The 26,603-nt window shown below is 37.1% G+C and overlaps 1 long non-coding RNA gene across 1 annotated transcript in view; it reads left to right on the top strand.

Annotated features, from left to right (window-relative positions):
* Positions 1-6,042: 6,042 nt before the first annotated feature.
* LOC138917889 (uncharacterized) overlaps positions 6,043-26,603 on the top strand; it is a 460,015-nt gene continuing 439,454 nt past the window's right edge. Inside the window, exon 1 of the long non-coding RNA XR_011426496.1 lies at positions 6,043-6,179. This is a non-coding gene — a long non-coding RNA (uncharacterized lncRNA). The remainder of the gene's footprint in view (positions 6,180-26,603) is intronic.

Genomic DNA, 26,603 nt, shown 5'->3' with positions numbered 1-26,603 from the left:
GAGTAAGTCCACTCCTTTCTGACTCTTGTTCATCACAGGCATCTCTGCTGTTATTATTGACAAGAGATAAGATCACAGGAAATGTGACTGTGAGAAGGAAGTAAGAATGAATGGTTGAGCACGATGTAGTCCAACCAAACATTTTCCAAATTAAATTGTGAGGAATGATCTGCTAAGAGATATTTGTCAAATTTGTAATAGTCAATTATATGAAAAGTAGTCTACAGATGTATATAACATTTTGCATAATGTATTATGTGCAATTATATATTTAATTTAAAACATTTAAAAGAATAAAATTTGGTGTGAATATGACTCTAAAACTTCCAGCTTGTACATGGGGGAAGGAAATATTTTAAGGCTTGAATTATCCAATTAAACACATAATTTCCAGATCTCATTTTGTAATGCCTGGGTGCAGCCTTAATTTAAAATTCTATATTTACTCAACTTTTTGTAGATGTAGATTTTCTCTATTTTTCCATATGCAGGGAAATGGCATTTACTTCTAATTGGTACTTTGGAGAAGAACAGCATTTTGGTTCTTTCATTTTGTGAATTCACATTCCAGTCCCAGAAATAACATTCAGGGATTTGGAATTCAGAGTATCAGCCACAGAGCAATATTTGCTGGGTGAAATTAAAAGTAGCTTTTCTGTGGCAGGGATAGAACACACCTGGAGTATGCAGGTAAGACAAAGAAGGTGCATGTGGGCAGGTATTGGTAAAGGAAAAGCAGTTGGGAAAATAGACAAGTAGCTGATAAGTAACCCCAAAGTATAACAATTCTGGGGACAGTCTCATGGGTGAGAACACAGTCAAGGTAGAGATAAGCAAGCTTAATGATATTTAAGGTTTTAGTTGCTCTTTTGTATATATCTTTTAAAGTGACTTATCAAGGTGGCTATATTGTTTTCAAACTCTTACATCTCACAACTTCTTTTTTTATTGGCTCTGAGCTAACATCTGTTGTCAATCTTCCTCTTTCTTTTTTCCTCCCCAAAGCCCAAGTACATAGTTGTGTATCCTAGTTTAAGTCCTTCTAATTCTTCTATGTGGGACATCACCATAGCATGGCTTGATGAGCAGTGTGCAGGTCCATACCTGGGATCCGAACAGGCGAAACCTGGGCTGCTGAAGTAGAGAGCGAACTTAACCACTACACAACCAGGCCATCCCCTACATCTCACAATTTTAACTAGAAACTAGAGAAGGCTCAAAACGTGTTAGTTGATAATGAGTTTAAATATATAACTTGTCATTGAATGATTATGGGACTCGGAACACTTTTAATTATCCACTGCTGATGATTCTCTAACTTTTAGTGGTTTTCAAATTTTAGTGTTTATAAAAGCATTATCCAGGGCACGTGATTAACTGGCTCTGATTGAGTGTGTTTGGGACGAGGCCCCAGAATCTCAATTTTAATATAGCTCATGTGATTTTATGGTAGCTGATCCACAAACCACACGTGAACCAGCGCTAGGCTCCCTACTTCTGCCCTGTGCCCATGCACCTGAAGGCAGCCATCTGAAGTTAGGGTATAGAGCTTACTGACTTGATACACAGAGTGGGGTCCCCACACCAGCAGCATGGACATCACCAGGGAGCTTTTTGGAAATGTAGATGCTCAGCCCCATCCCAGACCCACTGGGTCAGAATCTGCATTTTAATAAGATCCTGGGGTTTGGGGTGGGGGAGTTGATGGGATGATTCACAAGCACATTAAATTTTAAGAAGCACTGTCCTCCTGGAAATTAATCAGCCTTCATAACAGTGGTCCTTAATCAGTGCAGCACCTCCAAATCCTCTAAGGAGCTCTGAAAAATTACCCTGGTTCCGCTTCAGACCCACTGATCCTTCAGTGATACAGGGGCAGGGAATAGCTTTTTTAAAAAGATACAAAGTTGACTCTGATACACACCACTGGTTAAAAACAATTGCTCTATAGGGCTTGCCTGGCAATTCAGAACCTTTGGGATGACAAAAATCACACCAGATCACTCAAATCTCTATTTTGCTTTGTGGTGTGACAGCCTAAAATTCAGAGCAGACACTTTTTATTACCTCGTATAGCCTTTGTTCTTTTTAGCTTCCTTGTCCTAGTTGTCACACTGGGAGAGCTCAAAGAAGTCAGCGAGTTTTCATCTCTGTCCTGTGTCCTCAGGGGATGGCTGATTTATTCCCAAGTTCTCCTGCCTTTTAATTTTTTTTTTTAAGTTGAAGGCTGTACTAGTGTAGGTCAGCAGATTCATAATTCACTCTGAGACTGTGGAAAGGACTCTGAGGTCCTCATTTTCCTCAGGAATTGAGCAGTAGTACGTTAAAACTCCAGAGCTGTCAGCCCTCACTGTAACTGTGGTCCCCATAAATATGAAGAAATAATGAAACTTTATTAGAAGACAATCGAGGTGTGAATCTTTATTTCATTTAGTGGGACTTGCATTAAAGGAACTTTAAAGGCATTCTGATGTAATTTTTAACTCAGTTATTTATGAGGTAGACAGTTTACTGAGGGTATTTTAGTTTATAACTGAAAGGGGCTATAAATTATGGCCCTAGTTCAGATTGTCCTTATGGACATATCAATAGATTTTCTGTAAGTGGATCTGAACCAGCCAAGAAGAATGAAACCTTTGCTTGGTGGTCTGTTGCTATATTGTTTCTTGCTACTTTTCCTGAATCCAGGAGGAGATAAAGGACGCTGGGGCTGACTGCTTGAGCAAGTTCTTCTGGTGGCAGAGTTCTTTAGGAATTTCTCTAGGTTGCTTTGTGTTTAGTCCAGAGCCCAACCCAGCAGCAGAAAACCCTTTTTTTTCTGGCATGTCAATCAACATAAGAATATAGTATCAGTCACAAGAACTGTGGGGCAAAGTTTTCATCCATTACTTGAATTCAGCACCTTGGAGAAGGCCCATCTCCCTTCTGTGGGCACAAGGGTGTCACCGTGTCTCCTTGTTGCCTAAACCCTTCACTTCGTCTGCGTTTTGAAATGGGACCACGCTTAAGTGAAATTGCTGCTTTCCATGATAAAGCATTTTTGGACCGAGGAAACTATTCCTATACCTTTTAAGTAATCCGTGTTTTCCCTGTCCTGTTCTGCCCTGTCACTCCTCTCCAAAGTCCTGCCTTCGCTCATAGTTGAGTGGACATTGATTTCAAGCTGAGGTGTATTAGAGGATTCCACTTCTGGTAGATGATTCCTCCCTAAAGGAAAAGGCCTAATCTGATAAGTGAGAGAATAATATCCATTGTGCCAGCTTGCCACTGAGGGAAGCCTATATGCCTTGAAAATAAGAAATATCTTTCTCAGCAGCAGTACTTTTCTTTAGGGACTTGATAACAAAGATAAAAATTGTGGTCGGCAAATTAGTAAACATTTAACACACTTTTTTTTTTTTGAGGAAGATTAGCCCTGAGCTAACTGCTGCCAATCCTCTTTTTGCTGAGGAAGACTGGCCCGGAGCTAACATCCGTGCCCATCTTCTGATACTTTATATGGGGGATGCCTACACAGCATGGCTTGCCAAGCGGTGTCATGTCTGCACCTGGGATCCGAACCAGCGAACCCTGAGCCCCCAAAGTGGAACGTGTGCACTTAACTGCTGCGCCACCAGGCCAGCCCTCTAACACTCTTTTAATATTATATAATAAGTGAAAGAACATGTAAGTAGTGTGGGAACAGGGTCTGCATTAAGTTGATTGTGTGTTAGCATTTGGCACAAAAGGGAACCTTCATACATGGCTAGTTATGGGGCTGAAAAGAGTTGAAGGAAGGAACAGCCATCAGGATGAGGATCCTGACTTCACAATCAATGCGAGAGATGGAAACTCGTCCTCTGTGAAACTTCACAATGTGCTTTTCACAGGGGGAAACCACATATACATTTTAGCCAAATTAGAGGAGCACTAGTGATTTTGTCCTCATGAAGAAGCACTTTGATTTCCTGAAGCAGTGATTCAGCAAACTATACTCGGCAATCTCCTAGTTTCAGTCACTTGAACCGTAATTGTGTCATATTATATTAATTTTTGTCAAGGGGTGGACTGACCTGGTGTAACACTTTGTGGCAACTCATTGCTGACTTACTCCTTACGTGGCCACTTTGTGAACAAAATTAAAAAGAGGAATGCACGGAGAGTTTTGTCATTTTCTAATTTAATGTTAGATAATCTTTTGGGCTTTTGGAGTGTGTAGCAGACATAGAGAAATAGATCCCAGATCTCCCTTCACTGTTCAGCAATGCCAGGCCCGCTACTCAGCCTAGAGGAGGTGTGCCTTCTGTTTTACCTCATAGATTCTCTATGACCATCTTGGAAAATTCCTTCCAATTGCTCCTCACACCATGGCAACCAACAAGGGGCCCATTTTAATAATCCTTTCTCATAACAAGATCCTTTAAGCATAAACAAGAACTATCCTAAAAATATTATTCCTATTTCTGTCTTTGATTCTTAACCCCTATTATTTTTAAGAGTATTATCCCCTTGGTGAATGGCACCACATTCACCCTGTGGCTCAAGCTAGAAACCTCAGCATCATGCTCAATTCCTTCCTCATCACCGCCACCTCCAATCAAAGGCTCAATTTTATTGAATCATACCTCTTTCCTCTAACCCCAGTGCCACGCGTAATGCTCTGTTACTGCAACAGCCTCCCAGCTAGAGCTTCACTGCCTCTGATATCTGCTTCATTCCTACTCTCTACGCCAAACATAGAACTATATTTAAAAAATGCAACTTTAGTTGAATATTGTCCCTGCTTAAAGCCTTTCCATTCTTGCCATTACCTCTCCAGTGTCTTTAACAAGGTACACAGAGATCTGAATAATTTGGCTTATGCTTTCTTCTTTAACCTCTTCTCTTACCACACACTCGCTCTTCTCTCATTTCCAGGTCTTTGCTGAAACTATTTCTCATGCTTGGTCTGAAGGGCTCTTCTTGCTCAACTGCTCCTTTCTCCCACCCCAGTTTGGCTACCTCCTTCTCATACTTTAGGTTTCAGCTTAGATGTCACTTCTTCCAGACAGGCTTTCTAGTGTTTATTAGCTGCCCATGGATTATATATTGCTTGGACTGCTTAGCATCTTTATTCCCTGGTGGGACATTCAACTAAAGTGCCCTAAATTGATCCAGTCCCACTGCAAGGGTGGCTTTGTGACTACATAAATATCTAAGACCATAGATACTGTTTCTTTTGAGTCAGATATTGTTCTCTGGGTCAGAGACCAAAATAGCACCAAGACTAACATAATGTATGGAAATTCAGGTTCTCTCAAGTGCATCCACAAGGTAGGGAAAATGGCCTAGTCTATGCAGGAATCTGATTTCAGATTGTCACTATAATGAGCAATCTTAACACAAGTGATTTACTAAGTATCAGTTGTTAGGAAAAAGAACAAAGCAATAGCATTTATGTCTCTTTCGTTAGACTTTACTCTCTTTGAATTTAAGGATTTTGTCTATCTTATTTATCATTATATCTTTTGTGCCTTAGCATGAAACAATTATTTAAAACATATTTTTCAAAGTGAATCATATATTAGAGTATAAAGAAACACTAAGAAATGATTTTGTCTAGCCTCCTGACAAAGGTGTTCTACCCTTACATTTGGCAAATGCCTCACCTGAGGTCCAGAAATTTAGAGACTCACTCGAGGTCACATAGAATAAACTAGAAACAAAGTCTTCTCTTCTCTATTACTATTCTTTTTCTATCACTTCTTGTTGCTGCCCAGCTGCATTTGTACATTCTTAATAGGCTAATTTGCCTGCATACAGATGGAGAAAACTTGCTGTCATATCCTAATTACAGAGCACTCTTTTTATTAAAGAATTAAAGTTTATTAAATCTTAGGCTGAAAATAAAGGTTGAAGTTAGATTAGAGTGGGCCAAAAATGCCGGTTTAGGGAACTTGAGCTTTATCCTCTACGATGGTTTTCAAACTGCACTCATTGGAGCGCCTGTCAAGGACCCCAACTGGTAAAGGCTTTGCCTGGACTTCTCATTTATATTTCAGTCAGAGAAGCTCCTTGTTCATTCATTTTCCTTGGCTTTATGGAAAGCCTTCTTTTGAAGAAAGAAACATGAATAAAATACATTTGAAAACAATTGCTCCGGGGAGTACTGTAGCAATTTCATTCACTACCCAAACATCATGTTTTGTTGAACTCTTAAGGTAAAATTTACTTCTTTTTCGTCTTTGACTAGCTTCTCTTAGCAGCTTTCAGGGTGAGGATTAATCTTGGGTCTGTATGTTTGCATAGCTAAATGCTGTCAGTTATAAAAGAAAATAATACATTAGGACCTAAAAGAATTTGGTCAGCGACATTAAGAAAAATAAGGTAGGCTCTTTCATTTCAATTTTGAGAAAGTACGCAATTGTGGGGAATTTGGAAAATGACTATTACCTGAGTGTTTTTATATTCTCTGAACTAGTTTACTGATAAATGCGGATGTTGAGTTGGATGAGAATGGCTGGATAACTGCCGAAGCTTGACCAGTAATTGTGGATCATAGTTAACGGGAATTTGCCTGGGGGTAGTTGTTGACAGTCCTAATGATTTTTGGAAGCATTGCAAAGACTTGAAGAATCTTTTAAATCTCTCAATCTCTCTATTCTGTTACTTGTAAAATGTGGGGATTTACATAGATGACGACAATACGCATTTTATAGATGTATACGGCACTTTACAGTTTACTAAATGCTTTCACATATTTCCTCTTTTGTGAGAAATGTAATGTTCCTTGCGGCTCCAAAATTCTACTACTTTATATTTTGATTTTTTTGAATATTCTTTGAGATTTTTTTTTTACTTGAAACTGACATTGAATTGTTTTAGTTTAGCAGTGATAGGACCTTCCACCTCCTTGCTTTCCTGGAGGCTTCTCGGATCATGATGATGGACACTGTTAATGAATAATCTGCTGATGAATAAATGATGCAGAAGTATCCATAAAAAGTATTTCAAAAGAAGTGTCTAATTCTAATATCTTGTGAACAACCAAAATCCTAAATAGCTGAAGATTATACAACTGTAGCACAAAGTTCCATGTATCTTTTTCATTTTCTTTAAAGAATTCCGCAAGATTGGGAAAATGACCTGGTACATGTGGGATTCGGCATTCAGATTGTCGTTATCATGGGCCATCCAAAGACAGCTGAATTATCAAGACTCAATCACTAAAAAACAGAACAAAATAATGGCCATTGTCAGAAGACAATCTAACTGCTTCCACTAACTCATACATTTTCTCTAACATTGGTTCGAGATTATTACTACTTAAAATGAAACCCAAAAGGAGCTGGGACAGTTTAATATAAGTGAGTTTTAAAGAGAATAACTACGGGAGAATTTGTTTTTCATTTCATTTTGTTTTTTGGCAGATTGGGGATAGGGTAGGCAGGAGGCTATTTTGGAGTGTTTTCAATCATTTCTTGCAGGTTTTTATCTAGGAAAGGAGACTGTCAAAGAAGAAACAGTGGTGCTTAACACTAACACAGCTCCCTCCTCTAGACATCAGACCTGTTCCTGTTCAGATTTTCAAGACAGCCTAGAGGAAGAAAATGAATGGAACGACATTTATGGAACATCTACTATGTAACCCATCCTCTCTGTGCAGAGCGTAAAAGGACCCTGACCTAGAGTCATATTCTTTTCTATGTGGAGTTTAGATAATCCTAAATTTACATGAGGTAAGGGTCTGAGACTTCTTTTTTGAAAATCAGATTTGTCAAAACTAGTCTTGTGGACTGGTATGGCTCTTCACAGACCATTTTGAAGAAAAATACTCCTGAGAGGAATGTGTCACGAGAGAAATAGGCATTTCAGTCAGGCTTGACTCTTGCATCAAAGACCAGAGGCTGTGGACACTGGATGGCTCATAATCTGTGAAGAAGCAGACACTGGAACCTAATCCAACCTATCAAATTGGCAGCTGTGTGAGGACACGGGACTTGCATAATATAGAAATTTAACTCTCAAATTCAACATGTTCATGACAGAAACTAGAAAGTCAGAATTACGATTTAATTTGTATGGACCTTTCTAGATTCACTATCACCGAATTTCAAAGGAAATGTGCCCAAAAGTGAGATAGAAGACTTCATCTTTTGTTTTCCCTTTCAGATTTGGTTCACACATGGCTCCCATAGTATGAGCACCTCACCACATGGAGAAAGAACTGATATTTAAAGATTTGTACATTGACTCTATGTGATTTTCAACTTGCTCTCTGATATTAAGTTCTAACTCACATACAATGTGGGATTCTGGTGTAATAATTGGAGTCCAGGCTAAATTTGAAGTAGACACCCCCTGACTAAGCAGAACACTGACAAGATGTGAGATCTCTGTCAACTTGCAGACCTACTGTGACCTGGGCAAATTGGCAGGGACCTGTAATGGAAGCTGAGCCATCAGGAAAGACAGCAGAAGATCCCTGGATTGGGTGAATTGGTCACTCTGGGAAGTGTGGGGTAGTCTTATTTCAGCCAGAATTGATACTGAGGCTCTGGTCTCAGGAATAGCATGAGCCAGACACTGGCATGAGCATGGTCTAGGGGATATGTTTCTGTGGGGACCTGAGGTTGGCCACCCCAAGATATGTCTCTTTGGCATCAGGATTATTTGAGACTGATTGCTTTTGATAAACTGGGACAGGGAAGGAGGGTCTGAGGAATGGAACTTGCCCTTCCTTAGGACACATTTACATTTGTAAGGTAAATCTCTATCTGTAAAAGGTGCTCCCTCTCTGTACCAGGAAGAAGAAAGGAGATGACCTTCTTTCTAGAAACTCTTAATCAATACCAAAGGCAAGGACTTAAATCTGCATTTTATTGTGCTTGTCTGGTAACCTCCTGTAACTGACTTCCCTCCCCCTCCCAAGGTGGCATTTCTTTAAGGATTAAGCATCTTTCCTTAGGCTAGGAACTGATTGCTGTGCTCACCTGTGACCGCCCAGCTCCAGACAATCGACTTGCCTCCTGCTACGCCCACTGAGAGAGCAGACCACTACCTGCTGTGTCCATCAAGCACTGTGCTGACATGGCAATCTTTTGACTATTGTGGGAGGGACATTTCAATCACATGTGAAACACCCCGTTTGGGGGTATATAACCGCTATGTGCACCCCACATCTTTGGTGCCCTTTCTTCCTTCGGGAAGAAAGGCCCTGGGCCATGGTTCCTCATAAAGCTTTGTTTAATTTTCTCTTGCTATTCTGTCTCATGTGAATTTAATTCGTTCTCCGGCCAGACAAACCCACATTTGGGAAGAGGAGATGTCTTCCTCCCCTACATTTCTGATTCATCTCTACAGGACATTCATCCTATTTGCCCCAATGAGCTTTGGTGGTGAAATCAGGAGCTCTCGCCACACTAGGATGGTGAAACTTCTGGAATCCAAGTCATATTGCTTTGTGGTCTCGGTCCAGCATCCATTCCTTTCATTTTCTCTTTTAATTACAACCCAAGGGGCCAGCTCTTTATCTTGATAACTGTAATGTGCAAGTAAAAAATAGATTTTTTAAAACAACTATTCATGTTTACCAAAGAATACTCTAAAGACAGCAGTTAAATATACTTTTCTATCAATATGAGCAGTTTAGGACAGAAGCTTGTTTTCCTGTCTCAGAATTCTGGTAAAAGAAACATGGAATACCCAGTCAAAATGAAAGTTTTTGTCTCATTGATTATTTTTTCCTGTGCAATGAAAAAAGTTCATAGATGAAATATAGTAGTCATATCAGTAAATATTTATAAAGTTCCTACTGAGTCACATTTTGTAAAGGATTCCAAATATCCTTTATCCTGTAATTCTTAAACTTTTTACAATTTTACTGAATGAAGAAAATGGCCCAATTTTGATCATTTCCTATTTTATAACTTCTGGCAATGGTCATTTTGCTGGCATGTGTTCCTAGAAGTCAATAATGCTGTGGATAATATTTTCTCATATACAATATTAGAGTTGGAAATTATATTTCTTATCCAGGTCTTAGTAACCTATAAATCATACCCAGGGCCCAAAACATATCATAAAAGCAAGGATAACTAGCCTTCCCTGTAAATATTTAATAGTTGACGTTTATTCTTAAAAAAAGAAATAGATTATTATATTGTACACTAGAGCCGGCAATGTACTTTTATTTTGTAGGTATATAATTGTCAAATAATAGCAATTTCCTATGGTTTAAACTGTGATATACAATATACATGAAACTCACAAAAGCAGAATTTAGATCGGTTATAAATTTGGCCACAACCAATATATTAGCACAAACATGTTTTTAAACTTTTATTTAATGATAGCATTGCTTCCCTGATTTAGAAAATCTCTTTTTAGGATAATTTGGATGACAGTCTTAGGAAGTTTATGCCAATTTCTTTTTTTTCCTTTAATTTTTTTTCCTATAGTGAGCAGAACATCCAAAATCATTCTGTTGACCTCAGCTTTATGCACAAAACACCAAGGACACAATTACTATTGTGGAGGAAGTTTCGATGATTCTTTTATCGACAATAATACATTTGAAAGTAAGGGTTAGAAAGATAAGAATTAAAGTATGCAAAGATATGGCAATATAAATATTTATTAAAGCATTATTTATTAGAATAAAAAAGTGGAAAAATATAAATGCCAAAATGGAAGGATTAACTAAATGCATTAGAGAACAAGGGAAATTTTATAGATATTAAAAATGAAATTGTAGAAGAAAATTTATTAACATTGGAAAAATTATCATATATCATATGATATGATATCATATATCATATGTTGTTAAATAAAAGCATAGGTTGTAAAATAATACAGTATAAAAATACATATACACAGGTTATATAATAGAAAGGCTATTCAACAATAGAATTACTGATAGTGGTTTTTCTGATTGTCTGTGTTGTTTTAGTTTTCTTCTTTTGCCAGTCTGAATTTCGAGGTGTAAAAAATTGTTAAAGAATATGTTTTAGCCTTGTGATAAGAAAAAGCAAAAAATTTTAGGACCTTTCCCCCACCTTCATCCAGAGACTCTTGTGAATTATTTCAAATTATCTTATTGTGAACTCTTTATACATATATTTTGACATTCTTGAGAACATATTTTTTATGTGCTGAATTGCTGACAGTTGAATTGTTGGAGTAAAGAGTATTAAAAATGTAATTTTTATAGATATAAACAGAAAAATTGTATCCAATATAATGCAGGAGAAATGATATGAATAGGAAATTTATAGGAGCACAAATACAAATGTTCAATAAATATATAAAAACTCAAGGCAAATTAACGTAACATGATTTTCTACTTAACAGATTTGTTAAAATTAATGAATTTGATCTATCAAGTTTTGGTAAGGGCGTGGGGAAACAAGTGCTCTCATGAAGGTAGTATAAATTGATACAGTGTGTTATTTTTTAAATTAAGGAAATGAATAGTGCTGATCTTTCTCTATGCTATCTCAGTTTTTTCAAAACCACAGTGGCTTTTAGTTTTGAACCTACTAAGGCATCCTTCCCCTTATCTCCAGAATAGACAAGACTCTTGAGTTGCTTTTATTTTTCACAGCCATTTTCCTTTCTCAAGGCTCTTTTAATCCAACTGTCTCTGAAAGGAAGGTCTGTCTTCTACTTGTTCTCTAAAGAACACTAGAATATGGTATATGCTTTTATATGTCAGTTTTGCTGTGTAATGACCTTGAAATCTCAGAGGCTTATATCACAAACCTCTTGGGTCTGTGGGTCAGCTGGAGAGGCTCTATTTCAGGCTGCACTTCAGGTTCCGTGCTACTGCATGTGCTTTTCATTCTTACTAGACCTGGAAACCCAGGATGCATTCTTCTCGTGGCTAATGGTGGGAATGCAGAGGCAAGGGGGCAAGCCAAACCATGCATGTACATTTAAACCTCTGCTCCCATCATGTCCATAACGTTCCACTAGCCACAGCAGAAAACACGGCCAAGCCCGAAGTCATTGGGATGGGAAATATACTCTGTCCATTCTAGTAGGAGGTGCCACAAAGTCATACAGCAAGGTCATGGCCTCTGTATTTCGATCCACACACGTCCATTTGAGCAGCTTGAGTGATAGGAAAGCATATGCCATGCTGTAGAAGGATGATTTACTTTAAGAAGAATTTCCTAATGGGTCTCCAAATACACATTTTAGGACTATACTGGTTACATTACTGAGACAGATAAAATGATTTTTCATGTGAAATTTTTGTTTGTTAATGGTCAAAATAAGGAGCATACCAAACCATGTGTGCTTCTGTGTATTTTACCAGTCACTGTCTCATATATTCTTTTATATTTGTTTCTCACAATCACTCTGAGCATTATTATTTCGTGTACTTTAAGTAGTTAAATGACTTGGGTGAAATTCAGTTTAGCAATGCATAGAATGCCAAGAAATAACTCCAGCATGTGAATTTTTAAATTGTCTTTCCTAAGGTTATAGACTTAGTATGTGGCAAAACCAATCTTGGAACTCCTGTGTCCTATCTCCTTCTAACTCTGCCAAGGCACATCTTCTGTAATCAGTAGCCAATAAATGGTCTAGTCTTTCCAAAACCCTCTTCTATAACCACATTAAAAAGAAATTAGCCTAAAGGTGTAATGAGGTTAAGTACTGACCTTATGACTGAAGAGGCTTGTTCAGATGGCCAGGCCCACCTGGCTCAGGGAGTTCAGGCACCAGGCACATTTTCTGTGAGAATAGCAATGAATAAATATTTATCCCAGATTTGGCCTGAGCCATTACCTGACTGCTTCATTGCCTTTGTCATTATCTTGCAGTATTTCTGTCTCTACTTATTTAATTTAGGAGAAGTAAAAATTGAGAAGCCTCAATTGTAACCTCACACAGGGGCAAAAATGGTTGTGCCATATAAATTGCTTTATTACTTTCAGCCTACTCTAGCTAAGACTATAGATTAGGCAAAGTTCATTCATCGATCATTGGAACAAGGGAATGGAGTTGTGAAGTGACACAGATCATGAAATATCAGTGAGGTGATTGTTCCTATTTAAATTACCTTAGAAGGGCGTTCATCTGAATAAGCCTAACCCAAGCCTTATAGCTAGAAATAAAGTTTCCATTTGCTAATCATTTTGGGATTTCATTTTTAAAAATGAAGTTTAGACTATGATGTAAAAAAAAGAAAAACGATCTTTTCTATGTCAGTCTCTTAAAGCATTGTTTCAGTTCTTTCCACAAGAAACTTACCTTTTCCTCCCTCCTTTTAACAAAGAATGTTAAAAATATGACAGAAACAACTCTCTTTTGTTTTTCTTGATAACTACTGCACCTTAGAAGCAAAAGAAAATAACACATAAAAGTTACTCTTAACTCCTTTCATTGTTAAACAAAAATGGGGACAAAAATGATTCTGATGTTATTAATGAAAGAAAACTGTTAAGGAAAGAGACCCTAAAAATGAAGATGAAGGAACTTTTTTTTTAAAGATTTTATTTTTTCCTTTTTCTCCCCAAAGCCCCCCATATATAGTTGTATATTCTTCGTTGTGGGTCCTTCTAGTTGTGGCATGCGGGACGCCGCATCAGTGTGGTTTGATGAGCAGTGCCATGTCCACACCCAGGATTTGAACCCACGAAACACTGGGCCGCCTGCCGCGGAGCGGGCAAACTTAACCACTCGGCCAGGGGCCAGCCCCTGAAGGGACTTTTTTGGTTACCTAAAACTCTTCCAAAGTAAAAGAATAAATAGTTTCATTTAGGGTAGGAAAATTATAATCTTCCATATACAGCTATTTTGAGTCTTTAGGATCTGGAAAAAATTAGTAAATTTGTTACACCAATGTCCTCATATTGCCCAAAGGATATCCAAAACGACAGTGACACCAAATGTGCCTAGCTCTAAATAATCTCTTATTTAAGCAGGGGCAACATGAATCTTCAGGAAATCATGAATTTCTATCTTTGAGCTTGAATAACAACAATGGAAAAGGCAGCCTTAAAAAAAATCTTATCCCTAATAGCAAAGGAAATGAGTGATTAAGAGATCACACCCATTATCTGAGACCCTCAGAAATGCATTTTGCTTTTAAATGCTCACTTTTCCTTCACAAATGGTTTTAAAAGCCCTCCATAAGATGAATGAAGTCATCCTTAGAAATGACTGTATGCTCAGGAAAATTAGAAGCATGCAGCAGTCATAATAGATCAGGGAAGCTACACGAAACGAACAAAAGCATCTTAGCAGGAAGTAGGCACTTGAAAACAGCCATTTAGAGTTTCCAGGCATAGGTCGAGGCTTTTAAGAGGTACTTCCATACTAGGTGTGCTGTTAATCCGTCATTAGGCCATGGAAATGCATTGCACAAGGAAGCAATTTCCCCAGTTAAGCAAACACAATTTTTTTCCTCACCATGTCAGTTAAATAGACAGTTTTTCCTATGGAAATATTTGGGAGCAACTAACTGGTCTTTTATTAAGGACTTTTGATAGAACTGCTTTCTCACATCTAGGACCAGCTGCAGGTATGTCAACTCAGCACAAGAGTTTCTAGGAGAATAAGGGAGAAAGGTCTTGGGAAATAGCATGAAGAAATGCAAGAAATGAGAAAGAAAGAAAAAATGAGTAGGGGTGCTGGAGCTGGAGAATGGCTTGGAAGAGCATCTTTCAAGAGAATAGGCAGCCATAAGAAGAGAGAGAAAAGGCTAGGTGAAGTTGTGAGCCGGTTGACTGAGGAGAAGTCACTCAGTAGAGAGTGCACGTCCCTGTGTTGCAGGACGACCCTGGAAGCCTGAGAGTGGCGGGATGGTTCACTGGCCAGACCATAAACCCTTGATGCCTTCTAAGATCAACCTAGAAATCTGAGAAAAAGTAGGAATGAGTACAGAGGATTCCTTTCCCAGCCACAATATTCAGCTTTCACTTGGTCTTCCCAAAACACTCTCTTCCAAACATTCTAACTATCCCTCAGGGACCTCCACTCCCAAATCCAACATCACTGTGTTCATTTGGCCCTCTGGAATTTCTTGGAAGTTACAAGAAATGCTGAAAGCATGGCAAATACCTGAGATAGGAGTACCTAGAAAATGATTGGCACTTTCCTTCCTGCTCCCTCTACTCAGTGACACTCTGTCTCCTTTCTTCTTGGCTCTTGACAGCATTACCTCGTCCTACTTTGCTCAGCCTCTTAATAGCCTCTCTTCTATTTTTCCTTGTCAAAACCCAAGTATTTTTTGAAAGTCAGTTCAAATTCTACCACTTTCCTGTCCTTTCAATCAGAATTAATAGCTTCCTTCTCTGTGTTCCTATAACAATTGGTACCTTTAGTTGGGAATGTAATACTTTATGACTTGAATTAGATTTCTTTGCAAGATGTTGTCTATCCTACTGGACCACAAACTTCTTGAGAGCAAGGGCAATATCCTGTTCATTGCCATAGACTTCACAATATCTAGCACAATGCCACACGTAGTATGTGTTCCACATGTTTCCATAGCCTGATAAATAACTTAATATACGATTCCTTCCCAAAGAGTATTTGCATTTTAATAGCGATATTTTTCAAAAGATGCAATGCCTTTGTGACCTAAAGCTCCAGTGAAACTTCTAGAAGATGGGAGATACGTTCTAGTAGGACTCTTGTCTGGTGCTCTTCAAATCCTACCACATAGGCCCCTTTTTGCAATAGCCCTGGCTCTAGTGATTTAGGACATATTTTGAACACCAACATTATCTTGCAGAGAATTCTTTTGAATCATTTAGTATAACTAATCAGAACCATATGGCTTCGTCAGTGATCAGGCTCCCTGAATGACTGATCAGCCACATAGTAGTTCCGAGTTAAACCACAGTATGAATTCCTTGGGGTATTTTGTTTCAGTGCTAATGTGTGGTTCAATTTGCTTGCATTCAAAACAAATTAACAACCACCACAACAAAAAACATCTCTCAGTGATAGTAATGGTAATCAAATAACCAGTTTGTAAACCTGGCCCTACCCCAACTAGCTATGAGGCTTGGGCATGGGTTTCATCTCATTTATTTAATTAATATTCATTGGGTTCCCACTAAATGCCAGCCACTGGGTTGGGGTAAGATGTAGCAGTAAATGAGAGGGCACAAAGCTCCTTCTCTTGGGAACTATCCTGGTAGAATAGTGAATATAGACAAGGGATATAAGAAAATTATACAAATTGTGTACATATTTTAATCTTAGAAAAATGGTGATCTTAGTCACCTGAGGACAAATTTTAATATCAGTGTCCTATTCATCACTGTTCATTCCACCCTATCTTTCTCAACCCATTAGGTAAATTTATGCATTTCATGTTCTATGAGGAAAATTCTGACATTTATTGGGCATTTCTATGTTTTAGACCTCATAATGGGTTGAAGAATGGCCCCCCAAAAGATCTGTCCATGTTCTAGAACTTGTGAATGTGACCTTATTTTGAAATAAGATCATTGCAGATGTAATGAAGTTAAGGATCTCAAGATGAGATCATCCTGGATTATTCAGGTGGGCCCCAAATCTGATCACAAATGTCCTCATAAGAGATAGAAGGGGAGAAGATACGCAGAGTCAAAGACCATGTGAAGATGCAGGCAGAAACTGGAGTGATGCAGCCACAAGCCAAGGAGTACCTGAAGCCATCAGAAACCAGAAGGCCTGGAGCCTTGGGAGTGGGCATAGCCCTTCTGACACCTTGATTTTGGACTTCTGGTTTCCAGAACTGAGAGAATAAATTTCTGTTGTTAAAGCTACCCACTTGTGACTGCCCTAGGCATCCAATACAGGCCTTTCCATAGATATTTTGAATACTCTATTATATTTAATCCTATGTTGACACTTTCTGGATGAAATTAGTTCTGAAATAGAGAAAAGGACAAAAGCCCAGAGAGGTGAAGGGATTGCCCACTTTCTAATGCATAGTAAATGCTGGAGACTTGATTTAAACTCATTTCTGTTTGGTTACAAAGCCCATACCCTTTCTACTGCCATAGACATGTTCAAATTAGGGCAGAAATGAATAAGAAACTCAAGTGAACTGTCTTGCTCATAATGCAAAGCATTCTCCATCAGTCCTGCTTCATGGAGCCTACCACTAGGCTGGACAGCAAGCATTCAGGAAAAGGAAGGGCTCAGAGTTCATTCCCTGCACCATGTTTTTCTATTTTACTTACTCAATTTCATCTTGAAGTTTCTTTTTGTTTTTGAAATAAAAATTATGCTTTCTTTATTAATTTTCATCATTTTTCAGGCACAATTCCCATTCTTTGTTCCCACCAAGCTCAAAGTGATACAAATGTGCTATTGCATATGGGTAATGTAGTTTGCTGTAATATACACTTCAGTCCTGCTGCTAATGTGTGATAATTACATATTTTTCTTGAATGTTAAAGTACACCCTCTTCTTGTTGCCTGTATGCTAATATGTAATATAATTGTTTCAAAGGTTTTTTTTTTTTTCAATTGAGCTGGGTGCTTGTATTTTTTAAAACACTGAAAGCATAGCATCAAGTAATATTTCCTCTCGGCAATATAAAATTCTTCTAGGTTCTCAAAATTATAAATAAAAGGTGTTATACTTTAAATTAACACTTACATGTTGAATTAGTGTCTACTAGAAACTAATTTATCCCATTTCTGAGAAGACTTTTATCAGAACACTTAATGAGAAAGGAATGCACTGTATTTAAAATGGCTGATTATCATTGATCTCTGATCTTGTCTACAAAAGACTTCATCCCAGTAAGGAATTATTTGTACTATCTGAAATGATGTGGTCTTACCTTAATTTATCCAAGATTTAAAGCTGTTCTATTAACCTGACACTTATTGACAACGTCTTTGCTGGCCATATCCTAGTGCTTGGATTCCTCTCCTCAACGCTTTGATTCACAAAGCTGCTTACCATGCACTGGGGCTGTTTATTGAAGAAGTAACTTTTGATTAAGTTCAAGGGAAGGAAAGGGAATTTCTAACCTACTTATATTGCTTACAGAGGCATAATTAAGTTGTGGGATAAGAGGTTTCAGTGACGGCTTCAAAAATCAATGATTAAGAAGAGTAACTAAGCTTGGAGAAGACACGGTTACAGTGTGAAAGGCATTTTAAAGATGGAAAGAAAAATTACTTAGCAAACTATGGCATGACTTGTGACTTCTTTTTCCAGGAATAGGGATGAATTTCCTAATGAGTTCTTTATTTGTCCTGGTTCTACTTATGGTCAACAATTCAAATGAGTTAAAAGGTTGTAGATTTTGAGAGACAAGGTGGGGTCTTGAGATCATTTAAACCAAGTACCACTAAACTTCATAGACATCAACCTGGAGTTAACCATAGTGAAGAGGGGGTCTGTACCTCACTGGGAAGTGATCAAACTTATCCGGGTGGACATAAAGAGGTTTCGTTTTAAATTGCAGCCATCTATGTTTTTCCTTCCTCTTTGGAGAGATCTGAGTGGGACACTTTCCTCTAATATATGTTGTTTTGATTTTCGTGCTATGTCTACATTAGAATTGAAGGGAGTTTGTGGATTAGACCTTGAATGGCAGATAACAGACAGGCCTCAGGTAAAGCTCTCAGAACTCTACCTTTACTCCATGGCTATCCATGCCTACCTGTGGAGACTTTTGGATTACTTAGCATTTGTACAATTTTCTTGTGATCTTATTCATTATATGCAAAGTATAGACCAAAAGATATTGGAGACTCAGAATAGTTTCATCTCCTTTTCTCCTAAACTGTTTTATGGACACCTGCCCAAGACACACTGTTTGGTCTCTTCTCTGGCTCAATTCATCTGTAAAGGTCTGGTGTTGGTGGCCATGACAGTGGTGGGGGAAGTCACCACATGTTAGTAGTTCTTTTAGACTCCTTGGAAACTGCTTCATACAGAGGAATGAAAGGAGAAAAGGATGCAATTGTAAGAAGGAAGTTACTTTTCCAGTAATCATTCTCTTGGTTCCTAATCACTTGGCAATCCGTGAAGCATATCTTAGGTCTTGGATTCTGACTCCCATTGGATTTACATGAATCTCCTAGAAAATGGAATACTATTTTCATGGCGTATACAAAGGTATGGAAGCGGGAGCAGTTTGCCCTTAGGGCAGAATATTTTATCTTTGACGTTATTTAGAATTGTGGACACGTGTTGATCATAAAAAGCAAACCAGTTTTAGCTGGTTTTATTTTTGAATTTTTGTTCTCTAAAGACAATGCACTCGCCGTTGGTATGCTACTGGTAAGGAGTTATATAAACATAGAGAAGAGATATACCATATCGTCTTTCAATGTGCAATGACTACATGTGCATGCATATTTTGGGGATTGCTCAAATAAACATTCAGACTCACAAAACCACCATAGACCGTATTTGGCACTATTCTACTAAAAAGGATATAGGAAAGGAAACATATCTTGCTAACAGAGCAGAATTAGACATTTCTCTTCTATAAGAGTCCTTGCAGCATTTCATGTAGCCAACTGGGAGTTATCTTCTCCCCAGTAATAGCTCAGGTACAAAATGAGATTCACATTGGATAAGTACCAGAGCATCCCTTATTTAGAAGTCTCATGTTCCGCAAGAGCCAAAATATTGTGTATTATCTCCATAGACATTACTTCCAGGGGCAATTAAAGAGCCATGTCTGGACAGAAGAGTCACCATACTCATACTCGGAGAAGCCCAAATCATGTGTCCCCACGAGATATCCCCATCAAGAATGATCATTTCTTTGTAGTTCCTCCTGGTTCAGATGACATCTACCAATCAGGGATCATTTCTACCATAGTCAATATTGCCTGGTAACAGAGTTGACATTCTACCTTTATCTGGTTCCCAGGGAAACAAAGCTAGAAAGTTAACCAAAGGTCAAATTCTCATGAAGCAGTGGAAGGGGTTTTGTTAAACCTCTGCCCGCATTGGATCATAGAAAGTCAAATTTTGCTACTCGTAAGTCAATGACCATGCCTTGTTAAAACAGTAATTTATTTTCTCAATTGGATCATTGCCTTTTGTTAGACCCAGCTTAAAGATGTTAGGCAAAAGAGATATATTTTATATATTCATGTATTATATATGTTTTCTTATCCTCCAACTTTATTTTTGGCTATACCTGATTGATTTTATTCTCAGTGCCTCCTAAATAATATTTTATATGTACCAAAATAATATTTTTCTTTTAGTGAGTAAAATATATGCTTCTCGGAATTTATCAGAATGATTCATTGAGGGTTCGTTTTTTTCCTCCCTGTAACTATCATAAGAGTTGCACCATGCTTATCAAAATATCAGTTTAGTCCTTAGTACAGTGCCCTAAAATCAATATGCAAATGCCCAATGCTGTAGGCGTATGGGCCTGGCCTTGGAGTGTTTATGTTTACAAATGCATTTTCTAAAATGACAATGTTTTTGATAAATATTGTTGAGGCAAACATTTTATTTCAGCCTGTTAAGAAAGCAAAGAGATTGTAAAATATTTTCATTGATTTTTCTTTCTACTAGAAGAAGTAGAAATTCTTGAGTTCCTTTCACTTATAAGTGAGTATAACTTTGGGATTCATGGACCTGAGAACAGCATGTAAGCACAGTGCAATGATCCTCCCAGGACAGCCGGCACTTATCAAACACCTGTTACTGGAGCTCTGTGCCCAATGTGACACAATAATTCTAAAGATTTAAGAAATTTAAACTTTTGGCATACTAAGAACATTAAAGTATTATGGCAGAAAAAAGATATAAGGATAGAAATTATTTAGTCTGAAACAGAGAAGAAATAATAAGGTAACCAACCTAACATGTAGAAATCCAAGGATTTCTAACTTTTCTAATTTACTAAAATTTGTAATGAAGTGTACTGTGTTCTCCATCTAGAGAATAATTATCTTATGTGTTCTTTATTGTATCAAAACCAGACGTAGGGTGCATTTCTTGGAAGTGAGGTAAGTTGCTGTAAAATTTGTCCATTGTGCTCACCGAATACTGTTCTCTTTTAGGGTGAATTGTGTGCCTGTCGTGCTATTGACAAATGACATTTAAAGGAAAAAGATAAACTCAAATTAGAATGGAATTTTTTTTCCAACTGGTTTATCTTTGCAACCAATGATTGGAGGATGATGCATAAATTATAGCATATAATTTATTGTGAAGATGTGATAAAACTGGTATAAGATGTACGGCATCAAGAAGCATTTTGGGAAGATCTGTTCTTCAAATTGACCTCTTCCATCTTTGGGAATGAGTAAGTAAGGGCTTAGTGAGAGGATCTTTCTGGTCTCTATAGGTTCATTTCCCTTCCATAGGTAAAATTTAATGGGCAAATATGTAAAGATATATACTTACTAGATACTATCCAAAGAGCTATGATATGTGTCATGAAATAAAACATATCATTGAGATATGTAATAGACATCTTCCCATCAGAAATTTGATGTTATAAATTGTGTTTGTAGGTATTGATAATGCTGTCTCCATTACTCATGTAGAAAAGGCTCCATTTGTACAGGGTATGAGAGTTTGCTAAAATCCTTTCATTTACCTGATTTTTTCTGACTAATGTCTTCTTCTATGGTTGTTGGATTTTTTAACATTTTCCTGTCTTTGTTTAATCATTTTATTTAATAATTCAGCTTGCATTTGTTACCTACCTATTATGTGTGTGGCATTGTTTTTAACACTTGGTAGTTTGGGAGATGGGAGGAGGATGAATATTTGCCATTTTCCCACTCCTGGGAACTTTTTATCTACAATCATTTGTATGCATACATATGCATGTGTGTATTTTGCCATTTGGAATAAAAAGAGACAGAAAGGATGAATAAGGAAAGTTAAATGAGATAAAATTCAAACAAGTGTAAATTGCTTTGGTTAAAAAATGGAGAAAATATTCCAAGAAGTGGACAATATTACTGAATAAATTCTCTGATGATACAATTGTGGCCAGATGAAGAAACATTAACTACATTATACAAAAATTAAGTGGACTGATTATTTCATGATTTAAAATACCCAGAGAGAGAGATTCATAGAGGATTCTGGCCAGAAAGAAGGAATTTACTAAACTGACACATGGCTTTGTCTTTATCTTTGAGATTTTCAACATTTCTAAGAATTAATCAGAAAAAGTTTTAAAGTTATCTGCAGATGACTCAAAGATATGAGAAAAAATGATGATAAATACAACACTTAGATTTCAACTTGTCTCAATAGGACCCTTATCATTATTCATATGTCAGCTTAAATGCCATTTCTTCAGATAGGACATCACTGACTCCCAATACAGATGACACCTTGTCCATCACTCTCTATTATACTACCATATTATTCTGTTTTATTTCCTTTGTAGGTACGTTATCTCATATTATTACTTGTTTACTTGTGTATAATTTAGCATCCTAAATTAGCATATAAATTTACTAAGAAGACTAATTTTGGCAGTGCTGTTCACCACTGTGTTCCCAGTGCCTGAGAGGTTTTCAATAAATATTTCATGAAAGAATAAATATGAATGAGTAATGAGTCTTTAAGAAAACATTGAACTTAAACAGAGATAATTTCAGGTCAAGTCCTAAATAAGTTGCATATATATAATGTAGAGGAAGCTTATGTTGATGTTCTTTCAACTGACAAGTCTTAATTTAGAGCCTGCTTTATGAAGAACAAAAACCAAAGAACAATATTATGATTTTAATTGATCTGAAGCTTAAAAGGAACCAGTGGCTACTAAAATGTGAATGTAATCTTGAGCAGCACAAATTAAATTATTATGTTATGGATGAGGGAGATAATAGCCTTATTATGTTTTATACTAATCAGAAATTTTCTTAAGAATTGCATTTAAATGAGGTCATTTTTGCCATGCTATATTCAGAATATCACTGTCAAGATGGATAAGCAATCTAGAAATTATTTAATTTTGGAGATTTCTGAGGGGATTAACCTGAAGAATTAGGAGACAGAGTTCAAGGCCATCATTGCTGCTGAACAAGGGGATCCTGGAAAGGAGAGAGCCAGAAAGGAGAAACTCCAAGTTTTGTGTATGAGCTCTGTCCAAATCTCTGACTGATCCCTGAAATATGCATGCAAAGAGAAGACTCCAAATAGATCAGTTAAGAACACAAGTTCTGAACTAAGATTCGAGAGGCTAACTAAGAGACAGAGTTTACGATTTGAGTTTAGCCAAGTAAACTACCTACAAAAGCAAAAAACAAACAAAAAAGCAATACTCCCCAGAGGAATATAACAGAATCTGGAGTGTCCAAAACATCTAAACCTGAAACCAGCAGATCAACTCTGACATGAACAGGATGTTCCAATAAGCAAACAAATATTTTAGAGCAGCTGCGATAACTATGCTCAAGGACATAAAGGAAAACATGGTCACAATAAATTAAAAATTAGGAAATCTAAGCAGAGAAATAGAAGCTATTAAAAAAAGAAATTCTAGAACTAAAAATACTATACACTCAATAATGAAACAGTAGTATACTTTCAGAACCTCTAGTTGTTTATTACTCACTCCGTTGTTTGGAGTTTTGGTGGTATTTTGATTGTATTTGGTTCAGTATTCAAGAAATTCCCAAACCTTGTCTTAGGATATTCAAAGTTTCTTAATTGACTCAATATGCTGCACAACTGATGATGAAAAAACAAATTATTGCATGGGCAATCACTCTTAATCACAATTTCTTATGTCTCTCAGTGACTGTGTCAGAGTGTATAATTTAGACTCAAAGAAAAGTAAAACCCTTCCTGTCCTCCGTAAGTCTCAGTTTTAATAATGGCTATTCTTAAAGTCTGAAGTGATAATAATTTATTTTATGTCAGTTATGTTTATGAGGAGAAGAAAAATAGATAGCCATATCCCAAGAGGGTACCCTGACTCACTTGGACAACATTAATTTATGGAGTAGAAGAGATTGATGTTTTGAAGTAGAATGAGTCTGCCTACCAGTAGAGGTGGTCAGAGCACAATTCTGAATCTGAACAATTAGTGCAGTAACTTCTCCTCCATTGTTGAATGGGAGAGGAAATGGATACAGAGGCAAAAGAGTTTTCTTTTCCCCCACTGCTAACACCCACAACTACTTGCAAACTGGACTCTACTGCCACTTATCTATTGTAACTGTTCTCTGTAAAGACATCAGTGTCCTTTTAATCTCTGAAGCCACTGTCTTGTCTAAATTCTCTACTGGCTTTCATGGCACATTAATCTTGTGGATCTCCTTTTTCCTTAGGGGTTGTTTCAATGTATCCCTTAGTAGTCTTGTCCTACCTGTCCCCAAATGTAAGCTATAGCCTTAGACTGATATTTAATTTTCTGTGTTTCTGGCTCTATAGTTATTACCTAGGAAGGCTTATTCATTGCTTTCTCTCATACTCTTTCAAGTTTCCAACTAAATTTGCTAAATGGATGGTTCTAAAAATAGGAATCTCCCAGCTTCTTCTCTTTCTTGAGCCTCAATTTTGAAAATCTAGCTATCTCTTTGATATCTCCTTTTGATTTATTTATTTTAAATAAAATGAGTTTCTGATCTTAATAGATGGCACACCATCATAAATCCTGTAGCCATCTTTACTCTGCTCGCCTTTAATTTTTCTGGATTATCTGTCATCAGCAAGTTGGGCATATTCCACTATTATGTCTATTGTGCTTTTGTTTCCTTCTGGCTTAACTGCCACCACCATAACTCCAAACTTCATAAATTCGTATATGAATTATTCCAGTGGGTCACGCTCAGACTTTTGGCTACATATTGTTACTGAATTATGATTGCAATGTCCTATTTTCATCAGAGTGACTTTTTCAAAGTACAAATCTGGCCACATCATTTTTCCATGTAAAATTAAATTTATTTGATTGTCTACCAGATAAAGTTCAAACTTCTCACCATGGCATATAAGGCCTCTCATGATCTATTGTCATTATTTCAGATACTGCCTCTCTCCACTACAGAAGTGATGTCCCAGCTCTCTGGAAAGAATTTCCATTACCTAAATGTGTCATACTCTTTCATACTTCTGTGCTTTTGTCTATCTGTCCTCTTTGTTAGAAATTGAGCACATTTTCTCCACTTTGCATTTTGGAATACTCCTATATATGCAGTGAAATCCCACTCAAGAGTAACCATCTGAGGAGTCTGCCATGACACTTCCTAACCCCCAACGCAGATAAACATGTGAAAAAATACTCCTCACTTATGCAAAGTACTGTTTTCCAGAATAGCTCTCTCTTCTTCACTGGAACAGTCTTCTCTTACTTCTCCAGATTTGCTTTCGATTTTTCTGTCCCTTCTTGATCTCTTTTGGTGTCCATCTCTGAGTGAGTCTCTCACTTTATTGTCTTTAAATAGTATCCTATTTACCTTTGTAAAACTTCACTTAATTTTGATTACACATTATTTCTATGTATTTGTTGTCTGTCACTCCTGCTCTATCTAGGTTGTAAGCACTATGATGTCATATACAATGATTGCTCTTTTTACCTCTTCTCTAGTACAATGACAAATATGTACTAGGCACTCAGCTGTTAGTTATTAAGAAAATAAATAAATGAATGCACAAAATGTTTTAACTTTTATATCTATTTTACCAGATTATGAGTTTCTTGAGGAATAATGGTGTTTTATTTTTATTTATGTATCTGGTTTCTATTATCATGCTGATACCTAGCATGCACTAAACTTGTTGAATAAAATAAAAATTTCAAGAAGAGTATGCATCTTAAGAGGGTAATCTGACTGGGAAATGGTGGAAGAGAAGATTAGGCAAAGAATTCACAACCACTTAAAGGCAGTTTTGTGTTACTCTTTGTTTCTAAGATGAGAGAGTGTAATAGGACATCAGGCATCTTGATTAAGGTAAATTCACATTTGTCATAAGTGTGACAAATCTCTGTTTTAACATAAAATATTTTACATATTTTTCTCATAAAAAGGCAGAATTGATTACACTCAAAACTACATGGCAATGTGTACCTCATACCTATAATTAACAAATATAGATGGAAATGTAAGCTGTGAATTGGAGGGAAGCTGAGGGTGGTAGGGTGGTGGTGGTGTACTTAAGTACTATTTGGTAAAATAGTTTCATTTCTGGGAATGTGGCTAAATGTGTTTTGTGATTTTTTCTTTTGTAGATTAACTTTTTTAAAAGCATTATTAAAATGTGTTAAAGCCATCACACAATTCAATAAAATATACATGTAAAATATCAAACAAAATCAGAAACCAGGTTATCAGTAAACAAAGGAATATAAAGGAGAATTAAATCATTCAAAAGAAGAAGATTCCTTTTTTTTCCATGGCCTTAAACGGTTTTGTAGGTCTTCATACCATGGATGAATTGAATGAAAATGTCAGTTTGTCCTATTCAGTATGAATTTTAAGACTCTTATAGAGAGCTGGATAGAAATTTTTAGCCCTGTGGCTCAGGAGAACATGCTATCCATGAAGCTTGACTGGGCATCTGCCTTAAGTCTCACCTGCCATGAGTCCTCGGTGCTCAGGCTCCAGCCTGGGACAACAGTGTTTCTTCTGTAGGTCGGCTGAAGACCATGATCTCATTTACTGAGGCCTCCTGTCCTAAATATTCATCTGTGACCACAGGATTTGTCATTACCAGATACAAC

Source organism: Equus caballus, chromosome 15 (genome assembly GCF_041296265.1).
Source record: "Equus caballus isolate H_3958 breed thoroughbred chromosome 15, TB-T2T, whole genome shotgun sequence".
In the NCBI taxonomy this organism is placed as follows: domain Eukaryota; kingdom Metazoa; phylum Chordata; class Mammalia; order Perissodactyla; family Equidae; genus Equus; species Equus caballus.
Note: the sequence above shows the minus strand (reverse complement) of the source record. Positions and strands in the feature narration are given on the sequence as shown.